Genomic DNA, 21542 nt, shown 5'->3' with positions numbered 1-21542 from the left:
AAGGGAATTAAAGGGGAAGAAAAGGTAATCAACAAAAAAGCAACAGGCCGATCTTTATCTGAGCTAGTAAACTTCGACACCTTCTAGAATCCAACCACTTTTCACTGTACATAGCATATGTTCAAGTCTGAACAAGAGCCAGAAACTGGAAACTCAGATATGCCTGCAAAAAATGTATGTGTGGAAAGTCTGAGATCTACAGAGGTGCATAGGGTGTTCTATCAGCCTGATTTTCAGAAAAGCTGGTGAATCCGTCACTGGCTTCCTCTTATCATGGCTGCATGCTAAAAATGGAGGTGATTAATATGCTAAGTAGGAAAACCTTGGCTGTCAGTTGCCTGCATTCAGCTGCCAGAACCTTGAAATTAGGTCATGGCCGCCAGGGAAAATTCCTTCTCAGATGGCAGGCTGCGTGAACATGTTAACAGACCCAGACAGTAGGAAACACCTCCCAAAGTACCCAAAGTGATGGGAATGATATGCACTATTAAAATTACATCAACTTGTGATTCCAAGACCTTTCATTATGGAACCGAAACACAGCTGTAAACTTCACACCTCAGTTTTCATTCTGCCCTTGAAAAGGAACAGAAAGAAACAAATCTCTTTTCCAATTTTTCCAGCTATTTCCTCAATAGCTTGAAGATTGAGCATTGTTAAGTATTGGATTTCTCTCAATGAGCACAATTCCTAATAGTTTTTAAAAATATTAAATGTTAGGACTCCATCTTCACGTAAGTCATGACAATCCTGAAAGATGTGTGTCTGTGAGTGTGTAGATATATGTGTGTATGTGTATGCATACCCACATTTATATGCATCTTTATGTAAGGGATGGCATTCCTGAAAGATGTGTTTGTAGGGGTGTGTGTGTGTGTGTGTGTGTGTGTAGGGGTGTGTGTGTATGTATATATATGCAAGAAATTGCTGTTGAAGTCACAAATATTCATGAGGAATCATTTATAATAACTATGCTTTACCATCTTCAAAATAATGAATTATATTTTCAAGTAGTCAAGCTGAAATATTGTTAGGATGTTTTGCTAAAATGCCATAGACTTTGGAGATTAAATAAAGCCTTTTATTCCTAAGTTAATAATATTGGAAAAACTTGAGGCTAAAAGGTACTTTTATTTCCAAAAACGGAATCAGTGTATAATAGGAGAAAGACCATCAGTAAAAAGTTCAAGAACAAGAGTGTAAGTTCAGCCTTTATTATTCATTTGCTTTTTTTTTTTTTTTTTTTTTTTTGAGACGGAGTCTTGCTCTGTGGCCCAGGCTGGAGTGCAGTGGCACGATCTCGGCTCACTGAAAGCTCCACCTCCCAGGTTCACGCCATTCTCCTGCCTCAGCCTCCCCAGTAGCTGGGACTACAGGCTCTCGCCACCATGCCTGGCTAATTTTTTGTTTTTTAGTAGAGATGGGGTTTCACCGTTGTTAGCCAGGATGGTCTCAATCTCCTGACCTCGTGATCCACCCGCCTCAGCCTCCCAAAGTGCTGGGATTACAGGCGTGAGCCACCGTGCCCGGCCTATTCATTTGCTTTTTAACCATAGGCCTCACTTTATTTATCTGTAAAATAATTAGTTAGAAATAGTTAAAAATAGATTATTTCTATATCTACTTATACCTATAAGCCCTCAAGATTATTTTATTTGAATAACAAACACTCATGAGAAAAAATCTGAAGCTCCTAGTATTTGCATACACTGTTAATTCATAAAGGGTTACATGTCATCACTTATATTGTATACTAAGGTAATAACAACTGCAATGACAGTTGAATATGGGCTTGCAAAATTTAGAAGGCATCAAGATATCAAATTGGGCTTTAGATTTCAACACCCTTTCTTTAGCAGAAATAATTTATTGTACATGTTTCCCACCCACAACAGTAGAGCCACCTATTGCAGGGGGAAAAATTGTCCCTTTGGCTCAGTTAAGGGTCTCTGCATCCATCAGAGGTGAGCTGTTGAATGCATAGGTATTTACAATGATTAGGTCTACAAATTGTAAATCTGAAAATTCTCATGATGAACATGTCAAAGCATAAAATTCCAGTTCAGGTTCTTAAGTGACTACAGTTTCATAATTTGACATGTTTTAGTTTGAGAAGTCCAGGGTTTGCAGGACTGTAGCAACAACCTAAATCCAATCATTCCAAATGCCAACCCACTATGCAGTTTTATTGGAGTAACAGCAGAGCAGCTCTCAATTCTACAAAGAAGGCTTGAGAGTCTTTAGGGTCAGTTACATATAGTTAAAAAAAAAAAAAACACTTTAATGTTCAGTATTACTTATTGGGCACCAGTAACTCAGAAAACGGTGACTTGGTTACCTGTGAAATAACTAATCTATATACAGGCTGAGGTCTGAAATCTGAGACTGTTTCTCAGCCTGGGAAGAATTTCCAAACTCCCCTAAATGGATTTTCATTTTATAATTCTTCAGATTTTTCCCTTAACAAAATTTCTAGTGGTGGATAGGAGGCAGGACTAGCTTGAAGCTCTGGCTTGGACAGACAAAACAATGTGTAGTGACTTACATCGTGAACTTTTGCTCTAAGAACTTCCACAGGATGATTCCAGGAAAGCTGAGATAAAGCACAGGCCATTTGAAGGAACTGGATTGCCGCTGCAGGCTCCCTGAGATGCTGAAAAACTGTGAGTCTGTTTGCTTTCTCAGTGGAGAGGCTGGTGGTCTGGGGCTAGTTCTCAGCCCTGATCACTGGCTGCCTGGTAATAGAGTCAGTGCTCTTTGTGGGGCATGGTGGGAGTGAGACTGGCTTTTAGGATTGTGGGCTGTGTGGGAGTGGGATGAGGCCTGTGACTGGCAGCTTTCCCGCAATTCCCTGGTGACCTGTATGACTCAGCAGAGGCAGCCATAATCCCTCTGGGAATATAACTCCATTGGCCTGGGAACCACAACCCCATCCTCCATAGCAGCCATAGCAAGACCCTCCAAAGGAGAATCTGAGCTCAGACAAGCCTATCCCTGCCCCAACCTCGTGGTTTTTCTCTACCAGCCCTGGTTACCAAAGATAAAGGACATATCTCTTGGGAGCTCTATGGCCCTGCCCACTGCCTGAGAAACATGAATACTTAACTGGATGACCCTAGGACAAGTTTGCAACCTCCCTAGAGTACCACAGCTGATGCACTCTTGAAAGTACCACATCTTGGTTGGAGGCCAACTAATACAAAACCAGCACACTGAACAAAAATACAACCAAGGATCCCCACAGAGTCCATTTCACTCCCTTGCTACCTCCACCATAGCAGGTGCTGGTATCCATGGCTGAAAGACCTGAAGACGGAGCATATCATAGGACTCCTTGCAGACACTCCCCAATACAAGCACAGAGCCAGGGAGCTTCACTGAGTGGCTAGACCCAGAAGAGCAAAAACAATCACTGCAGTTTGGCTCTCAGGAAGCCCCATTCCTAGGGGAAAGGGGAGAACACCACATCAAGGGAGCACCTGTAGGACAAAAGAATCTGAACAGGAGAAATTGAGTCCCAGATCTTTTCTCTGACATAGTCTACCCAAATGAGAAGAAACCAGAAAAATAATTCTGGTAACATGACAAAACAAGGTTCTTTAACACCCCCAAAGATCATACCAGTTCACCAGCAATGGAGCCAAACCAAGGTGAAACCTCTGAATTGCCAGAAAAAGAATTCAGAAGGTTGATTATTAAGCTAATCAAGGAGACACCAGAGAAAAGTGAACTCCAACTCAAAGAAATTAAAAAAAACATGATTCAGGATAAAAAAAAATCTTCAGTGAAACAGATAGCATAAATAAAAAACAATCACAACTTCTGGAAATTAAGGACACACTTAGAGATGTCCAGTGCAAAATGCACTGGAAAGTCTCAACAGTAGAATCAAACAAGAAGAAGAAAAAACTTCAGAGCTTGAAGACAAAGCTTTCTAATTAACCCAATCTGTCAAAGACAAAGAAAAAATAATTTTTTAAAAAATGAACAAAGCCTCCAAGAAGTTTGGGACTATGTTAAGTGTCCAAACCTAAGAATAATTGGTGTTTCTGAGGAAGAAGAGAAATCTACAAGCTTGGAAAACATATTTGAGGGAATAATTAAGGAAAACTTTCCCAGCCTTGCTAGAGATCTAGACCTTCAAATACAAGAAGCTCAAAGAACACCTGGGAAATTCATCACAGGAAGATCATTGCCTAGGTAAATGGTCATCAGGTTATCTAAAGTCTAGATGAATGAAATAATCTTAAAAGCTATGATGCAAAGCATCAGGTAAACTATAAAGGAAAGTCTATCAAAGTAACGGCAGATTTCTCAGCATAAACCCTGCAGCTAGAGGGGATTAGGGTCTTATTTTTAGCCTCCTTAAAGGAAACAATTATTATCAGCCAAGAATTTTGTGTCCAGCAAAACTAAGCTTCATAAATGAAGGAAAGACACAGTCTTTTCCAGACAAATAAATGTTAAGAGAATTCACCACTACCAAGCCAACACTACAAGAACTGCCAAAAGGAGCTCTAAATCTTAAAACAAATCCCTGAAATACACCAAAAAAAAACCTCCTCAAAGCATAAGTCTCACAGGACCTATGTAACAATAACAATGAAAAAAAAACACAAATAAGGTGTTCAGGCAACAAACAGCATGATGAATAGAATAGTAACTCAAATCTCATTACTAACATTGAATGTGAATGGCCTAAATGTTCCACTTAAAAGTTACAGAATGGCAGAATGATAAGAATTCACCAACTAAGTGTCTGCTCTTTAGGATACTCACTTAACACATAAAGACTCACATGAACTTAAGGTAAAGGTGTGGAAAAAAGTATTCCATGCAAATAGACACCAAAAGTGAGCAGAAATAGCTATTCTTATATCAGACAAAATAAACTTTAAAGCACCAGCAGTTAAAAAATACAAAGAGGGTCATTATATAATAATAAAAGGACAAGTCCAACAGGAAAATATCACATTCCTAAATGTATATGCACCTGTATTAGTCCATTTTCACACTGCTGATAAAGACATACCTGAGACTGGTGAGAAAGAGGTTTAATGGACTCACAGTTCCACATGGCTGGGTTGACCTCACAATCACAGCAGAAGGTGAAAGCCATATCTAACATGGCAGCAGACAAGAGAAGAAGAATTTGTGCAGGGAAACACCCATTTTTAAAACCATCAGATCTCATGAGACTCATTCACTATCATGAGAACAGCACAGGAAAGACCCACCCCCACAATTCGATCATCTCCCACTGAGTTCCTCACATGACATGTGGGAACCATGGGAGTTACAATTCAAGATGAGATTTGGGTGGGGACACAACCAAGCCATATCAGCACCTAACACTGGAGCTCACAAATTCATAAAACAATTACTATGAGACCTAAGAAATGAGAATGATGGCAACAAATAGTAGTGGGGGACTTTAATACTCCACTGAAAGCACTAGACACGTCATCAAGACAGAAAGTCAACAAAGAAACAATGAATTTAACTTATACCCTATGACAAATGGACTTAACAGATATTTACAGATATTCTACCCAATAACTGCAGAATATACATTCTATTCATCAGCACACTGAACATTATCCAAGATAGACCATGTGATAGGCCACAAAACAAGTCTCAGTAAATTTAAGAAAATTGAAATTATATAAAATACTCTCAGATCATAGTGGAATAATATTGGAAATCAACTCAAAAAGGAACCCCAAAACCACGGAAATGAAATAACCTGCTCCTGAATGATCACTGAGCCAACAATGAATCAAGATGGAAATTTAAAAATTATTTGAACTAAATGATAATAGTGACACACCTATCAAAACCTCTGGGATACTGCAAAAGCATTTCTAAGAGGAAAGTTCATAGCATTAAATGCCTATATCAAAAAGTCTGAAAGAGCACAAATAAACAATCTAAGCTCACACCTCACAGAGCTGGAGGAAAAAGAACAATCCAAACCCAAACCCAGCAGAAGAACAGAAATAACCAAGACAAGAACAGAACTAAATGAAACTGAAACAACAACAACAAAAAAATACAAAAGGTAAATGAAACAAAAAGCTGGCTCTTTGAAGAGATAAATAAAGTTGATAAACCATTAGTGAGATTAACCAGGAAAAGAAGAAAGACGATCCAAATAAGCTCAATTAGAAACAAAATGGGAGATATTACAACTGATACAACAGAAATACAAAAAATTATGCAAGGCTACCATGAACACCTTTACACACATAAACTAGAAAACCTAGAGGAGATGCAACAGTTCCTGGAAATATACAACTCTCCTAGATTAAACCAGGAAGACAGAGAATCTCTGAACAGACCAATAACAAGCAATGAGATTTAAATGGTAATAAAAAATTTGCCAACCAAAAAAATCCAGGACCAGATGGATTCACAGCTGAATTCTATCAGGCATTCAGAGAATTGGTACCAATTCTGTTGACACTATTCTACATGATAGAGAAAGACAAAATCCTCCCTAAATCATTATATGAAGCCAGTATCACCATAGTACCAAAACCAGGGAAGGAGATAACAAAAAGTGAAAACTGCAGGCCAATATCCCGGATGAATATAGATCCAAAAATCCTCAACAAAATACTAGCTAACCAATCCAACAGCATATAAAAAAGATAATGCACCATGATTAAGTGGGTTTCATACCAGGGATGCAGGGATGGTTTAACATTTACAAGTCAATAAATGTGATATACCACACAAACAGAATTAAAAACAAAAATTACATGATCATCTCAATAATCACAGAAAAAGCATTTGACAAAATTCAGCATCCCTTCATGATTAAAACCCCAGCAAAATCGGCATAGAAGAGACAAACTTTAAGTAATAAAAGCCATCTATGAAAAACCCACAGCCAACATTATACTGAACAGGGAAAAGTTAAAAGCATTCCCCCTCAGAACTGGAACAAGACAAGGACACCCACTTTCACCACTTTTATTCAACACAGTACTGGAAGTTCTAGGCAGAGCAATCAGACAAGGGAAGGAGATAAAGAACATCCAAATTAGTAAAGAGAAAGTCATACTGTCGCTGTTTGCTGATGACATGATTGTCTACTTAGAAAACCTAAAGAATCCTCCAAAAAGCTCCTAGAACTGGTAAATGAATTCAGAAAACTTTCAGAATACAAAATTAATGTACACAAATCAGTAGCTCTGCTATACACCAACAGCGACTAAGCTGAGAATCAAATCAAGAACACAACCCCTTTTACAATAGCTGCAAAATAATAATAATAAAATACGTAGGAATATACCTAACCAAGGAAGTGAAAGATCTCTAAAAGGAAAACTACAAAACACTGCTGAAAGAAATCATTGATGACACAAACAAATGGAAACACATTCCATGCCCATGGATGAGTAGAATCAATATTGTGAAAATGACCATATTGCCAAAAGCAATTTACAAATTCAATGTAATTCCCATTAAAATACGACCATTATTCTTCACAGAACTGGAAAAAACAATCCTAAAAATCATATGAAACCCAAAAAGAGCCAAAGCAAGATCAAGCAAAAGAACAAATCTGCAGGCATCACATTACCCGACTTCAAACTACACATGGTACTGGTACAAAACAACATGGTACTGGTACAAAAATAGACATATAGACCAATGCAACAGAATAGAGAATCCAGAAATAAACCCAAATACTAACATCCAACTGATCTTCAACAAAGCAAACAAAAACATAAAGTGGGGAAAAAGACACCCTATTCAACAAATATTGCTGGGCTAATTGGCATGTCATGTGTAGAGGAATGAAACCAGATTCTGATCTCTCTCCTTACACAAAAATCAACTCAAGATGCATCAAAGACTTAAATCTAAGACCTAAAACCATAAAAATTCTAGAAGATAACATAAAAAAACCCTTCTAGGCATTGGCTTAGGCAAAGACTTCATGACAAAGAACCCAACAGCAAATGCAACACAAAGAAAGATAAATAGATGGGATTTAATTAAACTAAAAAGCTTCTGCACAGCAAAAGAAATAGCAGAATTAATATACAACACACAGAGTTGGAGAAAGTCTTCACAATCTATACATCCAACAAAGGACTAGTATTCAGAATCTACAACGAATTCAAACAAATCAGTAAGAAAAAACAAACAATCCCATCAAAAAGTGGGCTAAAGACATGAACAGACAATTCTCAAAACAAGATATACAAATGGCCAGCAAGCATGTAGAAAAATACTCAACATTACTAATGATCAGGGAAACGCAAATAAAAACCACAATGTGATACCACCTTACTCCTGAAAGAATGGCCATAATAAAAAAAATAGATGTTGGTATGGATGTGGTGAAAAGGGAACATTTTTAATACTGCTGGTGGAAATGTGAACTAGTAAAACCACTATGGAAAACAGTGTGGAGATTCCTTAAAGAACTAAAAGTAGAGCTACCATTTGATGCGTCAATCCCACTACTAGTTGATCTACAAAATGCCCATCAGTCAATGAATGGATAAAGAAAATGTGGTGTGTATATATACACATATATATGTGTATATATGTGTATATACATGTGTGTTTATATACAATGGAATACTACTCAGCCATAAAAAGGAATAAAATAATGGGATTTGCAGCAACTTGGATGAAATTGGAGAATATTATTCTAAGTAAAGTAACTCAGGAATGGAAAATGAAACATCATAGGTTCTCATTCATAAGTGGGCACTAAGCTATGAGGATGCAAAGGCATAAGAATGGTACAATGGACTTTGGGCACTCGGGGGAAAGGGTGGAAGGGTGGTGAGGGAGAAAAGAATACACATTGGGTACAGTGTACACTACTTGAGTGATAGGTGCACCAGAATCTCAGAAGTCACCACTAAAGAACTTATTCATGTAATCAAATACCACCTGTTCCCCAAAGACCTATTGAAATAAAAATAAATTTCAAAAGAGTACTAAATGTCAACCATGGTTGACATGGTGCTTTCATATTCTTCCAAAACATCTTCATAAAATTAGAAAACAAAGAGTGGAAACCTATCATATCTCTACTGGAACATACAAATCTAAAGAGTTTTTCTAAATTTCTAATATTTTCATGTTATATTTGTTAGAGAGTTACTGTGAATCCCTCCACATTCTCTAGTGTATCCAGTCTCTATTGAGGGGGTTTTAAATCTTCTCCTCATCCTGCTCTCTCTTCCCTGAGTATACTTGCCCAAACTCTCCTTCCAGATAAACAGAGTCCTGGAAGACCTAAAGCAAGCTCTGTTTCCAGGGGTAATGGTGGGGGTGGCCATGGGCTAACACTGACCCCACAGTGTGTGGTGAAGAGGGAGAACTGAAAGGATCATCTGAGAGTAAAACGAGAGCCAGAAACCTCATAGAAATAAATTCTTATTATTGGTTTTGGGTAGAGGCTGACTGTCTTGTAAGGGGCTAATGCAGCTGGTGATTTTAAGTCAAAGCCAATGCTCATTTACCATCCTGAAAATTCACCATGAGATTAGCCAGTATACATGCGTTCTGAATGCTGAGTAAAAGGTGAAACCTGAAAAAATAAAAAATAAAATAAAATAAAAAAACAAGGACATGGTCGGGAAGATGTTAGTCAAAGGATACAACACTTCGGTTAAAAAAGAAAAATAAATTCAAAAGATTTATTGTACAATATAATGACTATACTTAATAACAATGTATTTTATTCTTGAAAATCACTAAGAGAGTAGATTTTAAGTGTTCTCACCACAAAAATATAAGTATGTAAGCTAATGAATATGTTAATTAACTCAATTTAGCCATTCCACAATGTATATGTATTTCAAAACATCAAGTTGTACATGATAAGTATATATAATTTTTTGTCAATTAAAATACAAGCATGCCTCCATTTATCACCCTTTGGTTTCTTGTGTTTTGCAGGTATTGTATTATTTTACAAATTAAACATATGTGGCAACCAGCATCAAGCAAACTATTGGCACCATTTTCCAACAGCGTTTGTATCTCCGTGTCACATTTTGGTAATTCTTGAACTATTTCAACTGATTCATTATTATTATATGTTATTGGATCAGTCATTTTTGATGTTATTATTGTAATTTATTTGGGGTGCCAGGAACCATGCCCATATAAGACAGTGAACTTGATAAATGTGTGCATTCTGATGGATCCACGAGCTGGGCATCCCTCCATCTCTCTCCCTATTTTTTTTGGGCTAATCTATTCCTTAAGACACAATGATATTGAAGTTAGCCCAATTAATAACCCTACAATGGCCTCTAAGTGTTCAAGTGAAAGAAAGAGTTGCATACCTCTCACCTTAAATCAAAAGCTAGAAATGATTAAGCTTAGTGAGGCACGGTGAAAGCTGAGGTATGCCATCAACATAGAGGCAAGACCCTTCATTAGCAGAAAAAATTATGATTCACTGAAGGCTTAGATGACCATTAGCATTTTTTAGCAATAACGTATTTCCTAATTAATACCAGTTGTGAATGCAAAGGAAAAGTTCTTGAAGGAAATTAAAAGCACTACTTCAGGGGACACATGAATGATTAAGCAAAATAGCCTTATTGGCGATATGAAGAAAGCTTTAGGGGTCTGGATAGAAGATCAAACCAGCCACAACATTCCCTTAAGCCAAAATCTAATCCAGAGGAGATTAGGCTATGAAGGCTGAGAAAGGGAGGAAGCTGCAGAAGAAAAGCTCAAAGCTAGCAGATGTTGGTTCATGAGTTTAAGGAAAGAGGCCATCTTCATAACATGAAAGTGCAAGGTGAAGCAGTTAAGTGTTACGTAGAAGCTGCAGCAAGTTATTCAGAAGCTCTAACTAAGATCATTGATGAAGGTGGCTACACTAAACAACAGATTTTCAATGTAGACCATATAGCCTTCTATTGGAAGAAGATGCCATCTAGGACTTTTCTCGCTAGAGAGAAGCCAATGACTGGCTTCAAAGCTTCCAAGGACGGGCTGACTCTCTTGTAAGGGGCTAATGCAGCTGGTGACTTTAAGCGGAAGCCAATTCTCATTTGCCATCCTGAAAATCCCAGGGCCCTTCAGAATTATGCAGAATCAACTCTGGGCTCTATAAATGGAACAACAAAGCCTGGATGACAGCACATTTGTTTACAGCATGGCTTATTGTATATTTTAAGCCCACTGATGAGACTTACTTCTCAGAAGATTCTTTTCAAAATATTACTGGTCGTTGATGATGTGCCTAGTCACCCAAGGGCTTTGATAGAGATGTACAAAGAGATTAATGTTGTTTTCGTGCTTGCTAACACAACATCCAGTCGGCAGCCCATGTATTAAGTAGTAATTGTGACACTCAAGCCTTATTATTTAAGAAATACATTTTGTAAGGCTATTGTTACTATAGATACTGATTCCTCTGATTGATGTGAGCAAGGTAAATTGACAACCTTCTGGAAAGTATATGGCGTCACCAGTCTAGATGCCATTAAAATTAATCATGATTCATGGGAGAAAGTCAAAATATCAATATTAACAGGAGTTTGAAAGAAGTAGATTGAAACCCTCATGGATAATTTTTGGAGGAGTTCAAAACTTTAGTGGAGGAAGTAACTGCAGATGTGATGAAAACAGCAAAAAAACTAGAATTAAAAGTGAAGCCTGAAGATATGAATAAATGGCTTCAATTTCATGATCAAACCCAAAAGGATGAGTAGCTGCTTCTTACAGATGAGCAAAGAAAATAGTTTCTTGAGATAGAATGTACTCCCGGTGAAGATGCTGTGAATGTTATTAAAATGACAACAAAGGATTTAGAATATATCATAAACTTAGTTGATAAATAAAAGGCAGGGTTTGAGAGGATTACTTCTAATTTTGAAAGAGCATCTACTGTGGGTAAAATGCTATCAAACAGCATTGCTAGCTACAGAGAAATCTTTTATGAAAGGAAGAGTCAATCGATGTGGCAAACTCCATTGTTTTCTTTTTAAAAATGGCTACAGCCATCTCAGCCTTCAGCAGCCACCACCCTGATCAGTCAGCAGCCATCGACATAGAGGCAAGACCCTTCATCAGCAGAAAAGATTATGTTTCACTGAAGGCTTAGATGACCATTAGCATTTTTTTAAAATAAAGTATTTTTTAATTAAGGTAGGCGCATTTTTTAGACATAATGCTATTGCACACTTAATAGATGACAGTGTAGTGTAAACATAGTTTTTATATGCTTTGGGAAATTTTAAACAGTATGTGATTTCATTATAATGCTGTGATCTGGAACTAACTTGCAATATCTCCAAGGTATGCCTGTGTTCTGTCCTTGAAAATTGCTAAAAGAGTAGATTTTACATGTTTTCACTACAAGAAAATGATGTTTGTGAGGTCATCCATGTGGCAGTTATGTAAATTTAGCCATTCCATTGTATTTCACCATATTTCAAAACACCATGTTATACTTGATAAATACACGCACTGTTTTGGACAATCAAAAATTAAATTAAAAGAACAAGGCTATGGAGAGAGAGGTAGAAGCTTTTAGTCTCTTTCTCTCATTTTTTAAATGAAAGACTGCATCACCCACAGATAGAGATGCACCATTAAGGACAGAGTCATATTGGGTAATTTTCTAATTTGTCACTTTCTAGGAATGAACAATTAGCAGGGACTTTAGTAGACTTTGTAAGCCTTATTTTCCATGTCATTTATATACTTTCACATCCTATAATTTGTCTGCTGTGACCAGCGATGCCAACATCTATTCGTGCCAGGCTACACTGCTAACTAGTTTCAAAGTTGGAGCCAATCCCTCCTCTTAACCGCCGCTGCTGCTGTGTCTGACAGCTTACTGCAGAGAAAATTAATATAGTTATTAATATTTTATTTGTGAACATCTCCTCTGGTGGGTTTAAGAACAAACTGCAGAAGTAAGCAGTTGATAGTACAGTTATTTAAGTTCATAAATGGCAGAATGGCCATGAGCTAAGACTCCTGTTTAGTGGGTCCTTCCCAACTGTTCAAACATTTTGTAGCGTATGCTAGACTCTTTTGTCACTTTCGTCAATATCTCAGTGTGACGTACCAAATCCGACTCAAACGACTCACATGTTACATTAGAGAATCAAGATACGGAAAAGGAAATAAAATGTTTATGAACTGAATTAAATGAACAGAATAAATGTAATGGGGATAAATATAAATTTTATATCTAACTACCAAAATTGTTTTGCAAATTAGCAGATCAAAATATATACTGTAGAGCAGAACACATTTTTAAAGCTGAATATTTCAGCTAATTATCCACCATATTATTTTATGGCTCCCCCAAGAAATTAAAGTTTACCTATTTTACAAATATGACTTTATTCCTTTGCTTAAAACTGTGTGCTAAGCAATGAATGGTTAAGACAATAAAGAAATGCTCCCAGGCGATTATATAAAGAATGAATAATTTATGAGTCAGGAGTCTTCCTTGTAAAACTGAAGTTATCCTTAGTGACATCAAAGCATTCCAAAAGTCAGGGGAAGAGAATACATGCATTTTCTGTGCAATTTGAGAGAGAATAAATAGTACATTGAGATCAATTAAGGCCTTTTGCAATTAACTCTACTTGGTATCTAATACACCAAATAATATTCATATTAATTGACACCCTGAATACTCCATGGTGCCAGTGAGCCACAGCACTGTGTGAAATTACGTGTGTGACTCTTTCTCTCTCTCTTTCCTGATGTTTTTCTCCTTGCCCATCTCCTCCTTCTAAAACTTCTGAAATTGTAAAAAAAAAAAAAAAAAAAAAAAATTACATCTAAGAATACAGATAAAGGAAATATCCTACTTTGTTTTTTCTTCCTCTATTCAAACTCTTTGAAGACTCTAAAGAGATAGAACAAAAATAAAAAAAGAAAAAGAAAAAGAGAGCTAGTTTCTGTTTCCTTCCTTATAAACTGTAACAATAGCAATAAACTTCACAAAGGTACAGTGATGACCCAGATTAGGTCTGTGTGGTTGAGGATGAATCTGATTACTTGCCAAATTGCCATAATTTAGCATTAGTTGAGTCACAGACCAGAAAACTGAGAAAACATATCTTAGTAATTACAGAAGTGTACAAAACACCTGAAATAATTATACGCACGTTTTAAAATTTGAGCTTCATCTGATTGTGATTGCAAAGGTTTGAAAATACTTTGGCTGATTGCAGTGGTTCACGCCTCTAATCTCAGCACTCTGAGAGGCCAATGTGGGAGGATCACTGGAGCCCAGGAGTTCGAGACCACCCTGGGCAATATAGTGAAACCTTGTCTCTACAAAAAATAAATGAAATTAACCCATGTGATGGTCTGTGCCTAAAGCTCCAGCTACGTGTGACCAATGGGAGCATCACTCGAGCTGGGGAGGTCTAGGCTGCAGTGAGCCGTGATTATGCCATTGCACTGCAGCCTAAGTGACACAATGAGACCCTGTCTCAAAATAAGTAAATAAATAAATGAAAAGAAAAAGAAAATACTTTGAAATACATTATGCCATTCCATTCTCTTTTTTTTCAGTATTCCTAATTTTTAATTGTAACTGAAAAGGTTGTTCTTTCATCCTAAAAATTTGAAAGAAAAGCATCTGAGAATTACATGTACCTGCTACATACATACATAAGTTGCTGTTGCTTTTCTCTACTTTGTTCCACCAAAATTCTTAAAAGAATAATGTTTATTCACCATATAATCACATACATTTTCCTTATAGTCAGCTTGCCACTTACTACTCTCAGTTGTCTTCAAACTCCACACCACTCTATTGAAAACATTTTGCTCCAGCCACAGACTCTTTAGAGCCATATCCAAAAATATTTTTAGTAGTGCTCATTTGGCATAACTTCTCAGTACCAATGAATAATATTGATTAATTTTACTTGCTTCTCACCCTCAGTTTTTATAAAAAGTATTCTCTTAACTGCTGTATAACTTTACTTTCCTTATTCTGCTTTTATCTAATGGCTTATTTCCTTCATTGATTCATTCAGTATTGAAGACATGCTAGAAATTGTGCAACTCCCTGTCCACAAGGAATTCACGGTCAAGTAATAAGCACATAGTTATTCCACTACTTGCCATGTCTTAAATAAAACTGTGTTCCAGAGTCTGCCCGTGACTTCCTTGTATTTTTCTTTGTAATGTCTCTATTGTTAATCTTAGCTACTGCAATGGTTTTAACATGTCATTTTACAGAACCGCTTTCCCACACATGTAATTAGCATGTGGCTATCTTCATCAGCATTCATGCTTGAACCTAACGTGTATCAGATCTGCACTTCATCCTGTGCTTCCTATTCATGCTCTGTAATGAGCAGCACTAGAGATATAATAAGGTAAAATGAAATATTAAGCAAGGATATATAATTTCTTTGTTCAGAAGACTAACCACAGTGACATTTCTGAAAGGTGAAACTCATTTCTCTTGCCTTTACCTGGACAGCAGCATGTTTATTCTCTTGCCCAAAGTTGCAGTCATTGTGGCTATTGAGCATCATTGCACACACAGAAATGGCAAACTTAACCCATTTGACCTAGTCTATTCTTAGCCATTAGGTTGAACTGAAGTAATATACAGAATTAATGAACATGAGAGTAAGTGGAAATTGATGTCAAGAGAACTTCCAATGAATAATAAGTTGTGTGACCATGAAATGTAGTATTAAGCTATTGTTAGCCAGAGAGCTATGTTCAAATCTCTATAAATTTGGAGTAAAGCAAATAACTAGCCATATAATACTTTCTTCTTGTAGGCATTATATTTAGTGGAATGGAAGAAATTTTAAAATTGATAGCTAAAAGTCTAATTTTGATTGCTTCTAGAGTTGCCTTTTTGGAAAAGGAAAGGGAGAACACTGCTTATTAAGCTTTTACTTTCTCAGGTTACCAAATAAATTATTACACAGGACAATGAGTTATAAAAACCAACACTAGAGTTTTTTATATTGAAACATTGAAAATTAAGTTCTTGGAGCAGGAATTACCGAACAAGTACTCATTCTAGAAGTGTGATAGAGAATATATTTCATCAGCTGAAACAGCAACCCTGGAGTGTTTTGGTCTTAGAGGCCCTTCATATTTTTAAAATTACTGAGAAGCCCAAAGAACTTTGTTTATATGTATTACCTATACACCTATATTTACTATATTAGAAATTATAACTGAGAAAATTTAAAAACATTATTAATTTAAAACAGTAATAAACCAAAATATGTTAATAAAACAATATGTTTATAAAGATAATTTTCTAAGACAAAATACTAGTGCAAGAATGGCACTGTTTTATGTTTTTACAAATTCCTTTAATATCTGCCTTTATAAAAGACAGCTGTATCCTTATATCTGCTTTTGTATTCAATCTGCTGCAATATCTTATTCTTTGGAGTCTCTGGAATTGCATGAGAGAAGAGAGAGAAAGGTGAATAATGTCTTAGTATTACTATAAAAATAGTTTTGACTTCATACAACTCACTAAAATTTCTCAGGGATTTCAGGGAGCTTGGTCACACTTTAAGAATCACTAGTGTTAAAAGTCATGAATGTGCCCATGTTTTCAAGCACTAGAATCTATTTTTAAAAATTCTTATAACATTTTAAAAACATATTTAAACATTAGAATACTAAACAACAAACATTGTAACAAATATCAGTAGTTTGCTATAATTCCTTCAGAAGTACATAGCAAAATGGTGCTATGAATTATGTAATGTTTTAAGAAATGAATTTTATTCATAATAATATGATTTCTGTACCATTGAAAAACTACATATGAAAAAGATATTAATATTTGTTTCTTAGGCAATGTGCCAAGCAGCGAAGTATTTGTGGACACTATGCACTAATTTTATAGTTTCCTAGGACTCCATGGTCTCTGTGTTAGAAGCAATAAAATTAAATTATCTCTAACATATATTTCAGAACATACCACCATATATATATACACACACACACACACACACACACACACATACATATATAGAGATGGATTATTATGTCTATATATAGAGAAACATATGTATATATAATGGATTATTTTATATATATATAAAATCCCTGATATTAATTTTAATCCTTAAAAGCTAAAACTGTGTATAAAACCATACAGATTATATATATAGCTATAGATATATATATCTTTCTATCCTGTTTATAACATTATATATAATATATATATAGCTTTTATAGTTTTATATCCAGCTATATATATAAGCTAAAACTGTATATAAAAGATATATATTTTAGATAGATAGATGATAGATAGATAGATGATAGATAGATAGATGATAGATAGATAGATAGATAGATAGATAGATAGATAGATAGATAGATAGATGATAGATAGATAGAAAATCCCTGATATTAATTTTAATCCTGAAAATCTAAAACTGCCTCTGGCATTATGAGGCAAATTAAAAGGGGTATAAATCATCTGGAAGAGCATTATAAGGTAGTATCACCAATTCACAGTTTTTGAATTCATAAACTAAGTGATCTTTCCAACATTGGTGGCCTCATTTAATATCTCGAGAATTTACCAAAAAGCTAAAAAATATATACTAAAGTGCATCATTAATATAGGAAATTAATGAAAGAGGATAGAAAGATAATTATAGCAATACTGTAGTTTATGCCCCAACATAGAAAAATAGATTAGTGGAGACTTTCTTGTCTGATAAAGTTGAATTTCTTTTTATCAATTTGTAAATACCATTAAGACTAAATACCATAAGACTCTCCTTGTCATTATCGTTACCAGATTTGGGGCCCAAATCTTTTCTCTGTCATTAGCAAATACAAATTCTAAACATATTTTCCAGTTTTACATTCACTACAAAAGAAGGAATAAAAAAGACACATAATAATGTCTATAGAATTACAACAAAATATGCCCCAGCCTTATGATTTCAGATATGTAGATACAGCTCCAGACAAATTTTATTACACAAAAGCAAGAGCCTCCTATGTGTACCACAATTGGTTAGGTGCTTGCTATGGTTCGAATATTTGTGTTCCTTCCGAAATTTATATTGAAAGTTAATCCCCAACACAATGTTATTAACAGTGGGGCCTTTCAGAGGTAATTAGGTGGAGGCTTCATAGATGAGATTAGTACCTTATAAAAGGGCTAGAGGGAACTAGCAAGGCTCTTTTTACCCTTCTCTTCTTTTGGCCATGTGAAGACACAGGGTTCAACACCTTAAAGGTTGCAGCAATAAGGCACCATCTGGAAGCTGACAGCAGCTCTCATAGACACTGGATCTGCTGGCACCTTGTTCTTCTGCTTCCCAACATCCAGAACTGTGAGAATAAAATTTCCGTTTATTATAAATTACCCAGTCGCAGATGGGCATAGCTGGAACTAATCTGCTAAAACAGCACAAAAAGACTAAGACAGTGTTACTGGAAATATAATATGGCATATAAGTTTTCCCTGCATTCAAGGAATTTAAAGTATAGTTAAGGAGATAGGATAAACATAAACAATAATTAAAGATCATTTATAACTTACATAAGATTAATTACAATGCAATATAATTTATTCTGTATAATACTAAATAATTTCTTGTTTATAAGATAATTTATACTAATACAAGGAACATTTATAAGAATATAAATTAGTACATAAATAAAACCCAAATAAATGATTCAGCAATTACAAGAGAAATCAGAGCAAAGAGGGTGATCACAGTACCAAATGGTGAGAAAGACTTCAAGGAAGTGCTGGAGGGCTCTTCTGCTGTTGCTCAGTGCATGAGTACTATCTGGGTAGTGAGAGAAGATGAGAAAAGCATCTTCTGTAAATGGAACACCTGTGATGAACGAGGAGCGCCTTCACACAAGTCACTTCTCTTAAGAGAGAAGTGTTCACCACAGGTGTTCCATTTACAGAAGGCAAATGCATTTGGTGCTGGACTGTAAGTGTTTAAAAGCAAATTGTGTTAATGCAACTATATTGCCAGATACTTGCAGGTGCCAGATCTCTTCAGTCAGAAGGCAGAGGTGATCCACGGCTGTTTTCTGCAAGGTCCATGCTGCTAAGTGTACATACAAATCTACATCTTCCTTCAGTTTTTTTACTTGGGAAGTTCAGAAACAGCTCATTCCTTCATTCAACAAGTAGTGAAAGAGCACTAATATGTCTGTAAAATGATGTGGATAGAACAATAAGCCAAATAGATCGAATCCCAAGTCTCAGTGTTGGGTCTGGTAAAGGAATTGGACATTACATGGACAAATAAGTAAATAAACTGTAAATTGTAGTATATGTTCCAGGAAAAGAACAGTGCACTGTGAGAGACAATAATAAGATGAAAGGCATCTAGTCAATGTTTTATTAAACTTCATTTTAAAAAATTAGCCATTCAGGAAAGTTGCAAGAACATTACAATAAATACTCATATACCATTCACATATATTTCCACATTGTTAATACTTTGTCACTGTATTAGTCCATTTTCATACTACTATGAAGAAATACCTGAGACTGGGTAATTTATAAAGAAAAATAGGCTTAGTGGGTTTACAATTCCACATGGCAGGGGAGGAATCACAATCATGGCAGAAGGTGAAGGAGGAGCAAAGGCACGTCTTACATGGTGGCAAGGTCTTACATGGAGACCACTTCAGCCTGGACTTTATTGTTCATATCACTATCAGCATGTGGGTCAAAGCCATTCAACAAGTCTCTAGGAAGTTCCAAACTTTCCCACATTTTCTTATCTTCTTCTGAGCACCCTCCCAAACTGTTTCAGTCTCTAATTGTTACCCAGTTACAAAGTCACTTCCACATTTTTGCATGTCTTTACAGCAGCACCCTACTCTCTGCATATCAATTTACTGTATTCATTCGTTTTCATACTCTGTGAAGAAATAGTTGAGACTGGGTAGTTTATAAAGAAAAAGAGGTTTAATGGACTCACAGTTCCACATGGCTGGGGAGGCCTCACAATCATGGCAGAAGATGAAGGGGGAGCAAAGGCACATCTTACATGGTGGCAGAAAAGAGAGCATATGCTGGGGAACCACCCTTTATAAAACCATCATATCCTGTGAGACTTACTCACTATCACAAGAACAAAATGGGAAAATCATGCCCTCATAATTCAATTTCCTCCCGCCGAGTCCCTCTCATGACACTTGAAGATTATGGGAGCTACAATTCAAGATGAGATTTGGGTGAGGACATAGCCAAACCATATCAGTCACATTGTTGTTGCTTCTACTTCTCTTCTCAGTAGCAAGAGGACTCCTACTGAGTCCTCTCCTCTCCTCTCTTCTCCTCTCCTCTCTCCTTCTCTTCCCTCTCTTTTCCTGTTCTCCCCACTCTTCTCCTCTCCTGTTCTCTGTGTGTGTGTGTGTGTATATATATATATATATAAAATATACACATATATATTTAAATATCTTTAAACATATATTAAACTTAAATACTATGATAGTTATTTGATACTAATTTAATTGTGCCCCTCCTCATAACCCCCAACGTGATGGTATTTAGACATGGGGCCTCTAGAAGGTAATTAGATTTTGATAAAGTCATGCAGGTGAGGCTTTCATGGTGATACTAGTATCTTTATTAAAAAGAGAAACACCAAAGCTCTGCCTCTACCATATGAGAACATAATGAGCATGTGGCTCTCTGCACTCCAAGAAGAAAGCCTTCACCAGAGCCTGACTACGCTAGCATCCTGCCCTCAGATTTCCAGCCTCCAGATCTAAATTTCTATTTCTTCAGCCACCTAGCCATGGTATTTGTTATGGCCGCCTGAGCAGACTAATGTATTATTTTTATTCATGTTTATGCGACACTGAGAGTAGGCTTTTAAACCATTGAAAGTAAGAGATCATAATCCTTCATCATTACATACTTCAGCATGTATCCCCTAAGAAAAAAAGACGTTCTCTTAATCACACTATAATTTCAAATTTCAGGAATTTTACCTTTGATATAATATTATAATCTAGCAAAGAGTTCATATGATAACTGTTTCAATAATGTCCTTTATAGAATTTTTTTTCTTTGGGATCATGCATTGAATTTAGTTGTACAGTGTCTTTAGTATCCTTTAATCTTGAACTATTCCTTAGACTTTCGTTGTCTTTTATGACATTGACATTTTTGAAGAGATTGTCTTCAAGCTGGGTTTGTTTTGTAATGGTTAGATTTGAATTAGGTATTTTAAAACAAATATTACATAAGTAATATTGTGTCCTCAGTGTGTCAAATCATGAATCATCTAATAGTTTTTCTCATTTTTCGATGATATTAACTTTGATCACTTGGTTAAATGGATACTGACAAGATTTTGTTTAACTGCAGTAATTTTTTTCCTGTGTAATTATTAACTGTTCTGTGCAGACAATCTGTGAGACTATGTAAATATTTTACTGCTAACCAACTCTCATCAAATGGTTTTGGCTTCCACTGATGATTATTACCTAAATTAATTATTAGTATGATGATTTTAGAATGGTACTTTTCTAACTATACCACCCCTTCTACATTTATTTGTTTACAT

At 35.9% G+C, this 21542-nt stretch overlaps 1 long non-coding RNA gene across 1 annotated transcript; it reads left to right on the top strand.

The window, feature by feature from the left end:
• Positions 1 to 333: 333 nt before the first annotated feature.
• Positions 334 to 15135, top strand: LOC109027700 (uncharacterized). Its single transcript, XR_002006726.2, has 4 exons — positions 334 to 655; positions 2567 to 2663; positions 9937 to 10037; positions 15015 to 15135. It is a non-coding gene; the product is annotated as an uncharacterized lncRNA (long non-coding RNA).
• Positions 15136 to 21542: the final 6407 nt, after the last annotated feature.

Source organism: Gorilla gorilla, chromosome 6 (genome assembly GCF_029281585.2).
Source record: "Gorilla gorilla gorilla isolate KB3781 chromosome 6, NHGRI_mGorGor1-v2.1_pri, whole genome shotgun sequence".
Taxonomy (NCBI): domain Eukaryota; kingdom Metazoa; phylum Chordata; class Mammalia; order Primates; family Hominidae; genus Gorilla; species Gorilla gorilla.
The sequence above is the reverse complement of the archived record's forward strand: the minus strand, read 5'-3'. Positions and strand labels throughout refer to the sequence as shown.